Source organism: Rhipicephalus microplus, chromosome 2 (genome assembly GCF_043290135.1).
Source record: "Rhipicephalus microplus isolate Deutch F79 chromosome 2, USDA_Rmic, whole genome shotgun sequence".
Classification (NCBI taxonomy): domain Eukaryota; kingdom Metazoa; phylum Arthropoda; class Arachnida; order Ixodida; family Ixodidae; genus Rhipicephalus; species Rhipicephalus microplus.
The window spans coordinates 155,749,844-155,761,913 of record NC_134701.1 but is presented as its reverse complement, the minus strand read 5'-3'; the positions used below and the strand labels follow the sequence as shown (position 1 = coordinate 155,761,913).

The window sequence follows — 12,070 nt, the reverse complement described above, 5'->3', positions numbered from 1 at the left end:
TGCGAGTGCTATGGCAACTTCTTCTGCTTGTGTTGTCGACGCCTGATCTATTGAAGCGCAGGCTGTGATTTTCCCTCTATGGTCGGTGGCTACACACACATATCTCTTTGCATTGGTCTGATAAGGCGCGGCGCCAGTGAATCTGGCCGTGTTCGAAAATCTTGTCTTTTTCTCTATGTAGTCAGCCCTTGCCTTTCTTCTTCCAGCATGCAGAGTAGGATCCATGTTGCTTGGTATTGGCAATACGGTGTACCATTTTCTGAATTCGCTTGGTACTTCTTTAGTTTCTTGGTGTGTTTGTAGTAAAGTATCGCGCCCTAGTTTTGTTAGGACTGCTCTGCCCGTTGGGGTCTGGAGAAGGCGATTTTCTTGCGCTAGTAACTGGGCCTCGGATAATTCTTCAATTGTGTTATGAAGACCAAGCGCCAGCAGCTTGTCGTTTGAAGTATTCCGCGGTAATCTCAGGGCTGTCTTGTGGGCCATTCTAATTATTTGGTTTGCTTTTTCCTTCTCTTCCCTGTTCATAATTTGATATGGAAGCGAGTATGCAATGCGACTGATGACGAGGCTTTTGACCAATTTTATGGAAGCGAGTATGCAATGCGACTGATGACGAGGCTTTTGACCAATTTTAGGGTATCTTGTTCTCTCATGCCTTTATGGTTGTTTGTTATTCGCGAGATCATGCGTGAGATCTGCTGTACTGATGTTTTGAGTTGATTTAGTGTGAAGACATCTCTGATTAGCTTGAAGCCACATTCCTAGTATGCGTACGGTATCTTTCTCCGGAATGACATTTCCGTCGAGCTTGACTTCCAGCTTTATTTTAGATTCGGGTCGATCCTCCGTGCTTTTCTCTTCGTGAAGCGAATGAGCTCTGATTTTTTGGCTGAGCACTGAAGACCCCGTATCCTTGCGTACTCTTCTATGGTGTTAGCTGCCTGTTGTAACCTATCTTCTTTCTCTGCTGGGCTGACTGTGGTTGTCCATACCGTAATATCGTCTGCATATATCGAATGTTGTAAACCGGCAATATCTTTGAGTTTTCCTGCAAGGCCTGTCATGGCGACATTAAAAAGTGTCGGTGAAATGATCGCTCCTTGTGGTGTTCCTTTGTTTGGAGGTTTAATGATGTCGGATTCGTAATCTCCCAGCTTGATTGTTGCAGTCCTGTTACTAAGAAAACTTTTGACGTAGTCGAACATTCGTTCTCCACAGTTAGCTTCCTCCAGACCTTCTAGTATTGCTTTGTGACTGATGTTATCAAAGGCTCCCTTCATGTCAACTGCCATAACGACGTTTTCCCCAACCTTAGAGATGTCCATTAATACTTGTTCTTTTAAAAGTAGTAGAACATCTTGCGTAGAAAGGTGTGAGCGAAAGCCAAACATAGTTTCAGGCATGAGGTTGTTCTTCTCGAGGTAGTTGAGGAGCCTGGTGTTCACCAGTTTTTCAAAGATTTTTCCTAAGCAGGACGTGAGCGAGATAGGTCTCATGTTCTCAATGGCAAGTTTTTTTCCTGGTTTAGGCACCATGAACACAATCGCATGTTTCCATTCTGGTGGGACAGTTCCAGCCAGCCAATGTTTGTTTATGTATTTAGTGAGAGCTTCGAATGGCTTCGTCATTTAGGTTCCTGATCATACCATTGGTGATTTTATCTGCACCCGTGGCTGTGTTCTTCTTGTTACTAAATATGGCTGCTCTTATCTCAGCGTCCATAAAAGGCTTGTCTAAATCAGGTTGCGGTGATTCTTTATACCTTCCTTGGTATGAAGGCGTCGCTCCGTCTCCCCCAAAGCATTTTTTATGCATGGCTTGAATGAGGTCCTCTCTTGTACCTGGGTATAAGTGCAGCAATCGTTCAACGGCTTTACTGTTTTCATTTTTTGTCTTCGTGGGGTCTATCATGGCTTTCAGTATGTTCCATGTTTTGGCCGTATTCAGCGTTCCATTGAGTGAATCACAGAAATTGGCCCAATTAGTTGTAGCTAATTGATTGGCGTAATCCTCTGCGCGCTGGGTGATATTTTTGATTTTTTCTTTCAATTCACGGTTACGTTTCTGTCTTTTCCATCTTTTCGTAAGGCTTCTTCTTGCTTCCCAAAGATGTAGTAGGTGTGAGCCGACCTCAGGGGCATTGCTTGATCGCGTAATTTCTTTACTGTACCTTTCTTTTTGACGCCTTATTTCGTCCCACCAATCCCTCAAGTTTGTTATATCTGAGGCAGTCAACCTTTGTTCCAGTGATTTTCTGAACGCATGCCAATTAGTTATTTTGGCAACGCCAATATTTTTACGTATCTGATCTGTGTGTATAGTGGTGCATAATATGTAATGATCACTGCCTAGATTTTCTAGAGTGTTGTGCCATTCCACCTCTTGACAATTTTTGCACATAGTTAGATCCGGTGTCGTGTCTCTGGAGTTACTGTTTCCTAGTCTTGTTGGCATTGCTGGATCCGTCAGGAGTGTCATACCTGTAATTTCAATTTTCTGGGCTATGTTTCTGCCCTTGGCATACTGAGTGAGGTATCCCCAGCTTGGGTCTTTTGCATTGAAGTCCCCCACCACTATGAGCGTGTTCTGCTTCGCTAGTTTTGCTGAATCTTCAAATAGTTTGTCGAAAGTTGCCTTTCTTTGTCGAGGTGGGCTATAAATGTTCAGGATGAAAATGCTTTTCTTTTTATTCTCTTTATATAGGATTTCCGTAATGATATGTGGGATTTCGATTCTTTCTATTGGTTTATGCTCTATTGCGGCTATGGATTTGTGGACTAATGTCGCCACTCTCCATTCGTTGTTATTATTCACAGCTTCACCATGAGTGTCGTAACTCTGCATGCTTGGCCTTATTCCCACCTCTTGGAGAGCTATCACAGCAGGTGGCCTCGGCTGCATGGCCACCAGCTGTGAAAGCGGTTCCTTTTTTCGTCGGAATCCCCGGCACTTCCACTGCCATATGTCACACTCTTCCTTAGTTTTTCTTAGTCGCTTATGCATTGTCAGTATCTTCTTGTGTCATATTAAGTAGGCCCGGCCTGTTGTATGCCTTATCTGCTTTTTCCCTTATGTGGCTGCCATTGGTATGCTTTCTCAACGTCTTCGTGAGTTCTATCTGTTGCGCTTGAATTTTTCTTTCCAACACGTCGAGTTTTCTGTCTACCTGCCCCATGACCTGTTCAACGATGGAGGGAACTATTTCTTTTACGGCTTCTTTCAGAATAGCTATCGTCACCACAGTGTCGCTGTTCAATATTGATACGCTTTGTTGCTGTTGCTGCTGCTGTCCTGCCAAGGAAGATTGAGTGGGTTTCTCTTGTGGTTGTTGCTGCTGCTGCTTTTGTTGGCTTCTAAGTTGCCTATTTTCTCTTTCTAAATCCCCCATTCTTACACGCATTAACTCTAGTTCTCGCTCGAGTCGCGCGAGCTGTGTGTGTGTTGATTGCGCTTGGTTTGGAGGAGGTTGGGAGGCTGCCGCTGCCCAGCTTACCCTAATTTCTGGTGGTGGTGGTGGTGGTGGTGCTGCTGCTGCTGCTGCTGCTGCTGTTGTTGTTGTTGTTGTTGTTGCTGCTGCTGCTGCTGCTGCTGCTGCTGCTGCTGCTGCTGCTGCTGCTGCTGCTGCTGCTGCTGCTGCTGCTGCTGCTGCTGCTGCTGCTGCTGCTGCTGCTGCTGCTGCTGCTGCTGTTGGTGGTGGTGCTGCTGCTGTTGCTGCGATGTCTTCTTGAGCTTCTTGTTCTTATTCGTCTTGCTTTCTTCTTGCCGATTGCCTTTGGGGCTGAAGTGGTCTCGGGAATTCGATCTGGACCTTGATCTCGAGCGGGAACTGGATCGAGATCCGGAGCGTGATCCCGCGTCGGACCCCTCCGTTAAATCCATATCCTGCCTTTCGGTGCTGAACCACCGACGCTTCAGTATTCCTGGAGATCGTTGTCCATTTTCGTATCTAAGCTGTTGTACCCGTTCTTTTCCCCGTTGGGGGACTTTCTTAAGCCTTTTAGTGCATTCTTTTGCCGCCGTTGGATGATCCTCGCCACATAGTGCACACTTGGGAACGCACTCGTGGTCGTTTGGAGGGTCTTTAAGCCTGCAGCCGCCACACACATTCACAGTGGGTGTTGGACAGACGTCCGTCCTGTGGCCTTGGCTTTTACACAGTTTACAGTACTGTCTTGTGGGTTGGTATGGTAGACATGGCATCTCACCGCCAAAGAAATACACAAAACGCGGCACAATGGGTCCATCAAAGGTTATCAATGCCGTCTCAGATTTTCCCAACATGCGTGCTTGCACGATTGTGACGCCCGGTGTGCGTACTATAAGGTTGTTGAGAAGTTCTTCTTCCGGTGTTTCACGTTCCAGTCCGTGCACAACTCCCTTGAGAAACCCCTCGGGTGTAGAAATGTAGGTATTCACGAGATGTCTGGTGTTCTTGAGGTCGAGCGCCTTGATTTTCAAAATTTGCTCGGCGACGTGCTCGTGCAGAGTACTTGCAATGATAATGTTGGATCCATTCTGGAGGCGCAGCAGGAATTTGTCACCTCTGCCTATTTCCGCGTCTCCACATGCACGTGCAATCGCTCGTGCCACTTCATATGTTTTTAAGTCTCTCACCACGAGCCCTGGTTTGGGTCGTATAATAATTTTCATATCATTCTTGGGTAGAGGCGTCGCACGTGAGCGTCGGCGGCCTCTCATGGCACTCGACGCGTCGAGTCTACTCCTGTGCGCCCGCTCAGGCGTTCCGTAACTTCCACCCGTGTTCCTCTCGCTGTCTCTGAAGCTGCTGTCTGCCAGAGACGCTAAGTCATTAGTTGTTCTTTTTGTAAGATTTAGTGAAGTTTGCTGAAAATCACCAACTTGCATGGGATCTTCCGTGGCCCGCGCTTGCTTCCTTAGTCTCTTACGTTCGCGTAATGAAAGAGCAAGCTGCCACTGACCGTCTTTCGCCTCGTCGTCAGCTCCCTTTGATGCTTCATGGTGTTCGCTCGCGTCGCCGCTGGCTGACTCCACTTGTATCGCCTCGTCAGACGATGGGGAGTATTTGACGAAATCTTCTGCAGAGCCCAGTTCTGTGCTCAAATCTTGATCGTCCGTGTCCATGGCTTCCCTTGCAGTTACCTGGTCGCCATCTGTTGGGTTATTGGCTGCTGCATTGGCACGCCCAGGAGAGTTGAAAAACGGAGGAAGCGTCAAAGCAGTGAAGAGGAAACTTGGTATAGGCAAAAAATTGGATGTATGCACTAAAGGACAAAGAAGGCAAAATAACTACCAATATGGATAGGATAGTTAAAATAGCAGAAGAGTTTTACAGAGATCTGTACAGTAGCCGGGACAACCACGATCTTAATACTATAAGAACTAGCAGTAACCCAGATGACACCCCACAAGTAATGATAGAAGAAGTCAGAAAAGCTTTGGAGAGCACGCAAAGAGGCAAAGCTGCTGGTGAGGATCAGGTAACATCACATCTGCTGAAAGATGGAGGACAGATTGTGTTAGAAAAACTAGCCACCCGGTTTACGAGGTGTCTCCTGGCGGGAACAGTACCAGAGTCTTGGAAAAATGCTAACATCATCTTAATACATAAGAAAAGAGATGACAAGAACTTGAAGAATTACAGGCCGATCAGCTTGCTCTCTGTAGTATGTAAGCTATTTACAAAGGTAATTGCTAACAGAGTACAGAAAACATTAGAATTCAATCAACCACAGGAACAAGCAGGATTTTGAACAGGCTACTCAACAATCGACCACATTCATACTATCAATCAGCTAATAAAAAAATGCTCAGAATATAACCAACCATCATACATAGCCTTCATAGATTACGAGAAGGCGTTTGATTCAGTAGAAATGTCAACCATCATGCAGACACTGCGTAATCAAAGCGTTGATAAAGTATATATAAACATCCTGTAAGAAATCTACAGGGGATCAGCTGCTACCATAGTGCTTGATAAAGAAAGCAACAGAATACCAATCAAGAAGAGTGTAATGCAGGAGGACACAATCTCCCCAATGCTATTTACCGCGTGCTTACAGGAGGTTTTCTGAAGCCTAGAATGGGAACAGTTAGGAATGACAGTTAATGGAGAGTACCTTAGTAACCTGAGCTTCGCCGATGACATTGCATTGCTGAGTAACTCAGACGACAAATTGCAACTCATGATTATGGAGTTAGACAAGGAGAGCAGAATGGTGGGTCTGAAAATTAATCTGCAGAAAACAAAAGTAATGTACAACCTCGGAAGAGAGCAGCCCTTCGAGATAGGTAATAAAGCACTTCAAGTTGTAAAAGACTATGTCTACTTAGGGCAGGTAATAACTGTGAAGCCGAACCACGAGATTGAAGTAATTGAAGAATAAGAAAGGGGTGCAGCACATTTGGCAAGCACTCTCAAATTATGACAGGTAGATTGCCACTATCACTCAAGATTAAGCTATATAACAGCTGTATCTTGCCGGTACTTAGCTACGGAGCAGAAACCTGGAGACTTACAAAGAGGGTTCAGCTTAAATTGAGGACGACGCAGCGAGATGTGGAAAGAAAAATAGTAGGTGTAACCTTAAGACAGAAGAAGAGAGTAGAATGGATTAGGGAGCAAACGGGGGTTGAGAATATCATAGTTGAAATCAGAAAGAGGAAATGGACGTATCCGGGCATGTAGCGCGTAGACAGGATAACCGCTGGTCATTAAGTGTAACTAACTGGATTCCCAGAGAAGGCAAGCAGGTTAAGGGGAGACAGAAAGTTAGGTGGGCAGATGAGATTAAGAAGTTTGCGGGTATTGGCAGCAACAAGCACAAGACCGGTTTAACTGGCAGAACATGGGAGAGGCCTTTGTCCTGCAGTGCACGTAGTCAGGCTGACGATGATGATGATGTTGATGATGTGTCCAAGTTTATGTGATAGTAATATTTCTAAGTAGTAGGACGGCCAGATGGCTCCTCACATGGTCGGTAAACTACAGTGCCGTATGTACACCTACCAACAACGCGTATGTGAATGACCTAGAGCCTTTTTTTTTACAACCGAGTCGCTATAGAACGCTGCATTGAAACACCACTTAATAGTCCGCATGTTTGGAAGGATGCCAACAGCATTTTGCCATGTGATTGAAACAGAAAGTGGCACCTACTCTGAAACTATTATGGAGAATGGAGGATATATGACGACAATAAACAGCACTCTGGAAAGTTGAACTCGCCGATCTTATTAAAATGCATTATAAGTCGAGCAAGACCAAATGCTTTCGTACGTAGTTTCAAGCATACGTAGAAACAGTTTGACTGGCGCTGACATGACTGTACAAACCACACTTTGAGAACGTTCATGACGTACGTGCACATAAAAACATGACGTGGCTAGCAGACCGCGAACGGAGCAATCCACACTTCGCCACTTCGGCCAGTTGCCGCAAGGTGGCGACCCTGCTCGATCTTGCGGTCAGACAGTTTTAAGATTGCAAGCGTTGTGCCCCAACAAAACTTCCGGTCACCTCATTTACCAGCTTCTAAAGTCGAAACTGAAAGGACATTTTCACGTTTCTTTAAGAATGGGGAAAGTCTTCTACTATTTTTCACATAAAAAGAACGTGCATAAAATTCAAGGGATTCTTGTAAATATTTTATGTAACTGAAAAGAACATTTATTCGAATATATTTTCTCCAATACGGGAAGGAAAATGTAGAAAATCAGCGGGCTATTTTCTAACGCTCTTCTTAGGCACCGATTATATTCAAGCACGGCGGTGGACAAACACTCCCAAGCATTTCCCCGAAGTTGAGCATGGCTAAGTGCGAATGCATGTGACACACAGTACACAACGCTGGCAATCAACTGTTATAGGCCGCGAGGGTCTCCACTAGAGAGGCCAGCGCTGCGATCGTTTTGACGTCACGGATAGGATGCGTAGTTGTGAAATGCGGCATCTTTGCTTTCGCGACACCACTTGCATCATCCCCCATGGCTGCACCGGTTCTTAGTCGCAATTTTACGATGCAAATTAGACACGATAGTACCACCAGAATCACCGATTTGTAGTTTGCTTGCTCGTATTATCAGGTCTTACCGCTTCTTTAAGTACTTAGTTTCAAAACAAAAGGCAGCACGCATGGTGTCCACAGCAAAAGCACAGGAAAGGCGGTGTTCTACCAGAAAGAGTCAACCCGGCATCCTATAAGTGACGTCATCGCGTAGAAGGCGCCACGGTATGTCCCCGAGGCCAATAACGGGGAGGCACCTTAGGACCGCAGAATGTCTGTCCGCCCATAAACCGCCGCCTGGCGTCAACACCAGACGTAGAAACCCAAACATTCGTTAATAACAAAAAGGTTATCAAAAAGGGTGTTAACCACGATATATTTATTTAATTGTGGGGTTCAACGTCCCAAAACCACCATATGGTTATGAGAGACGCCGTAGTGGAGGGCTCTGGAAATTTCGACCACCTGGGGTTCTTTAACGTGCCCCCAAATCTGAGCACACGGGCCTACAACATTTCCGCCTCCATCGAAAATGCAGCCGCCGCAACCGGGATTCTATCCCTCGACCTGCGGGTCAGCAGCCGAGTACCTTAGCCACTAGACCACCACGGCGGGGCGGGTGTTAATCAAACAAAACAAAATAGAAGCGATCCTTTTACGTTTCTCTCTTCCTATATTTTTTTGTGTAGCGATCCTTTTACGTTTCTCTCTTCCTATATTTTTTTTTCAGGCTTGACGTTGTGGTTGTGGGACCAGCTCACCACTCGTGCGTTAATGTCATGACAGGTCGATAAGAAAGTGGCGAGAAAAAAAAAACAGTGGCATAATATTGGGCCCTGCTAAGCGAATTCATTCCTTCATCCACCTAATTAGGATCCCGGGAAACCATCCCAACATTCGTACGCAACTAAACGTCGTCACCCTGATTTTCTAAATCTGTGGCGAGCTCTCATAGGGGTGTCCGGAGACAGCAGAGCCTTCTAGAGGACATATTGGTGTCCACTAATTCCCTGCCTCACAACAACAACAAAATGTGGCAGATCCCGTACAGTGGGCATCGATGATATGCGAAGCACGAATGAGAAGGGTTGATATGTCACTTTAAAATCAGCACAATGTTACGAGGTGGAGGTAAATGATGCCGTACATGAATTCCGTGTCATGATTAACATGTTTGGGTGTGACGTTTATCTTTGTCATCTATTCACGTCACGTGATACCAATTTTTGTATATGTGGAGCTAGCGAAACGGCCGCGGGCACGCTATATGACTGTGGTATGATATTTTGTTAAATGGCAGGCGTGTCAGGATTATCACGTTTGCACCAGTCCTATATTTCATCAACCAGTGACATCACGTAATACAATATTTGGTATATGTGGAGCTAGCAAAATGGCTAAGAGCACATCATGAACGGCCCAATACACTTCGATGTAGCGTTGACGTCAAGTCGAAAAGTATTGGCGCCTTGACTGTGTCATGTAGTCAGGTTCTCACATGACACGAATCTCATATGTATTATGTTTCCACCACTCACATACCTTCGTCATCCATTGATGTCACATAATACCAAATTCGGCATATGTGAAGCTAGAGAAACGACCGCTAGCGCATCAAGTGTGTTAAATGTAGTCATGTTGTTACATGACACACAAGTCATGACTATCATGTTTAGATGTGTGATTTACCTATGTCGTCCATTCGCGTCACGTAATACCGAGTTTGGTACATGTGAAGCTAGCGAAACGGCTGCGAGCGCATCATGAGCGTAGCATGTAGCCATGTTGTTACATGACACGCATATCATGTTTATCATGTTTGCACCAGTATCATACCTCCATCATCCATTCACGTCCCGTAATACCTAATTTGGTATAAGTGAAGCTAGCGAAACAGTCGCCATAGCATCATGAGCATGGCATGTGGTCATGTTGTTACATGACACGCATCTCATGATTATCGTGTTTGCACCAATCACATACCATCGTCATCCATTCACACACCGTAATACCAAATTTGGTGTATCTGACGCTAGTGAAATGGCCGCGAGCGCACCATGAACGTGTCATGTAGTCATGTTGTTACATGACACGCACGTCATGATTTTTATGTTAGGTCGTTCGCTCGTGTTCGGCATGCAATCATGTCATACCATACCGGTTTTCCAACATGCCATGTAAACGAAACCACCGCAAGAGCGGCAGGACTATGAAATGTGAATCATGACATTCATGACATATATGTCATGATTTTTATGTTATGACTAGTCAAATATGTGCTTCATATAGTCATGTTATGCCATACCAAGTTTGGTATTGATACTATTATCGAAGTGGCCAGCAGAGCTAAAAGTCGTAGGCGGATAGATAGATAGATAGATAGATAGATAGATAGATAGATAGATAGATAGATAGATAGATAGATAGATAGATAGATAGATAGATAGATAGATAGATAGATAGATAGATAGATAGATAGATAGATAGATAGATAGATAGATAGATAGATAGATAGATAGATAGATAGATAGATAGATAGATAGATAGATAGATAGATAGATAGATAGATAGATACGCTCAAAATCGCTGAAGTTCGCTAAGAAATGCTTCGCATTTAAAAACGCGTTTCTTTGCTTGTTCCTTCGAACATCAACATGTCTCGTGACAACAATCTCCTCTGGGGTTTCGGTATGCTTACCGTGTTACACTCTTACGTTGCAGTGGAGCTGACGTTTGTTTCCCCGCCATCAGATGGCTGTTAAGTTTCTTGCAGTTTTCTGCGATATATGTACGCTAGTATACTTTTTCATGGCCTGTGAAATTGTAAAGGAATCATAAATGGGATTAGGTTGATTATAGCAGAAAACTGCACAACTTATCCACAAGCTGACGGTAGTGAATTGACGTGGCACTTTGCAAAGTAACATTAAAAGGCACGCTGGGCGTTGCGTGAGTTTATACCCTCCGTTCCTTAATCTCTCACTGCAAATGTCTCTATCGCATCCATCAGTTCAAAAGTGGTCCCCGACACATCCACAGCTGAGGACCACGGCCTCATAGTATAAATGGCGGTGTTTCCTCGCACTCACCTTAGCGTGCTCGACAGTGCATCCAGTAGTCGCGGCGACGCTTCCGAAGCGTCCCGCATCTTCAGTGGAGGGGAATCACTGCATCCGCTGCTCGTGAACACTCACAGAACGTCTTCTTTTCGCGAATGCAGACGAATCACTCGGTGCGGGGATTTTCGCCGCCAGCACAACACTCCGTCTCAGATGTGTCCACGTTAGCCCGATCCCAGGTGTCCGTTCCTGTGACATCACAGCACCGGGACTTCCAGAAGCCTCTCGGCCATGAGCCTATGGTTCTGATAGACTCTAGACGTGCCTACTTTTTTTGATGGCTTGGGCGTTACTTGTCATCGTGGCCCGTAGAACACTCTGATCTACGCTTTAGTAAAGCATTCTTCTGGGAGAATTATTCCATCTTCGCAGCGATCATTTATAGAGGCGTGGTGCGGAGTCATTGTCAGACAAACACATCTTTCTCTACCTGGAACTTCTTGATGAGTTCGTCGAGGCTTATCGACCCGTGTTCGTGTCGCAGTTTATCCTACAGGAGCTCGAAAAACAAACGAGCATGACGCAATTAATCGCGTGCACGCTACGTACATGACTTCGCGCAATGTGCTTCAATGCAAACAGTGAGCGCTGTACTGATGATGTTGTTCGTCCGCCGGCAGTGGCTCGTCATCGATGCTCGCCTCTGCAGCGTGTTGCGGCACGTTCATCAGCGCTTAGAGAGCACCTAAAAAGAAAAAAAAAATGTCCCTTGCGAGAGAGAGAAAAAAAGAACTTTCTCCTCTCATGTCGATAGGCAACGCCGTCACCCCCGCTGCCTGTACCCGCAAGAGAACGAGAGCAACGAAGTAAAAAAGAAAACACAAAAAAGGCGAGAGGGCTGGGGAACGAGGGAACGTAACGAAATCGAGACCAAAACTCTGGGGAAACCGGACCGCCGCTGCGGCTGCCTCAGAATGAGGGGTAAAAGAAGGCAAAAAGTTGGGATCGGGGAAGGTGTGTCGG

General features: G+C 45.5%; 1 protein-coding gene across 1 annotated transcript in view; it reads right to left on the bottom strand.

The window, feature by feature from the left end:
- The window catches only part of LOC119169699 (uncharacterized), a 97,230-nt gene extending 85,522 nt beyond the window's left edge, over positions 1 to 11,708 (bottom strand). The window contains exon 1 of the mRNA XM_075886936.1: positions 11,078 to 11,708. The gene's annotated coding sequence lies outside the window, so the exon portion shown is untranslated. The remainder of the gene's footprint in view (positions 1 to 11,077) is intronic.
- Between the last annotated feature and the right edge of the window lie 362 nt (positions 11,709 to 12,070).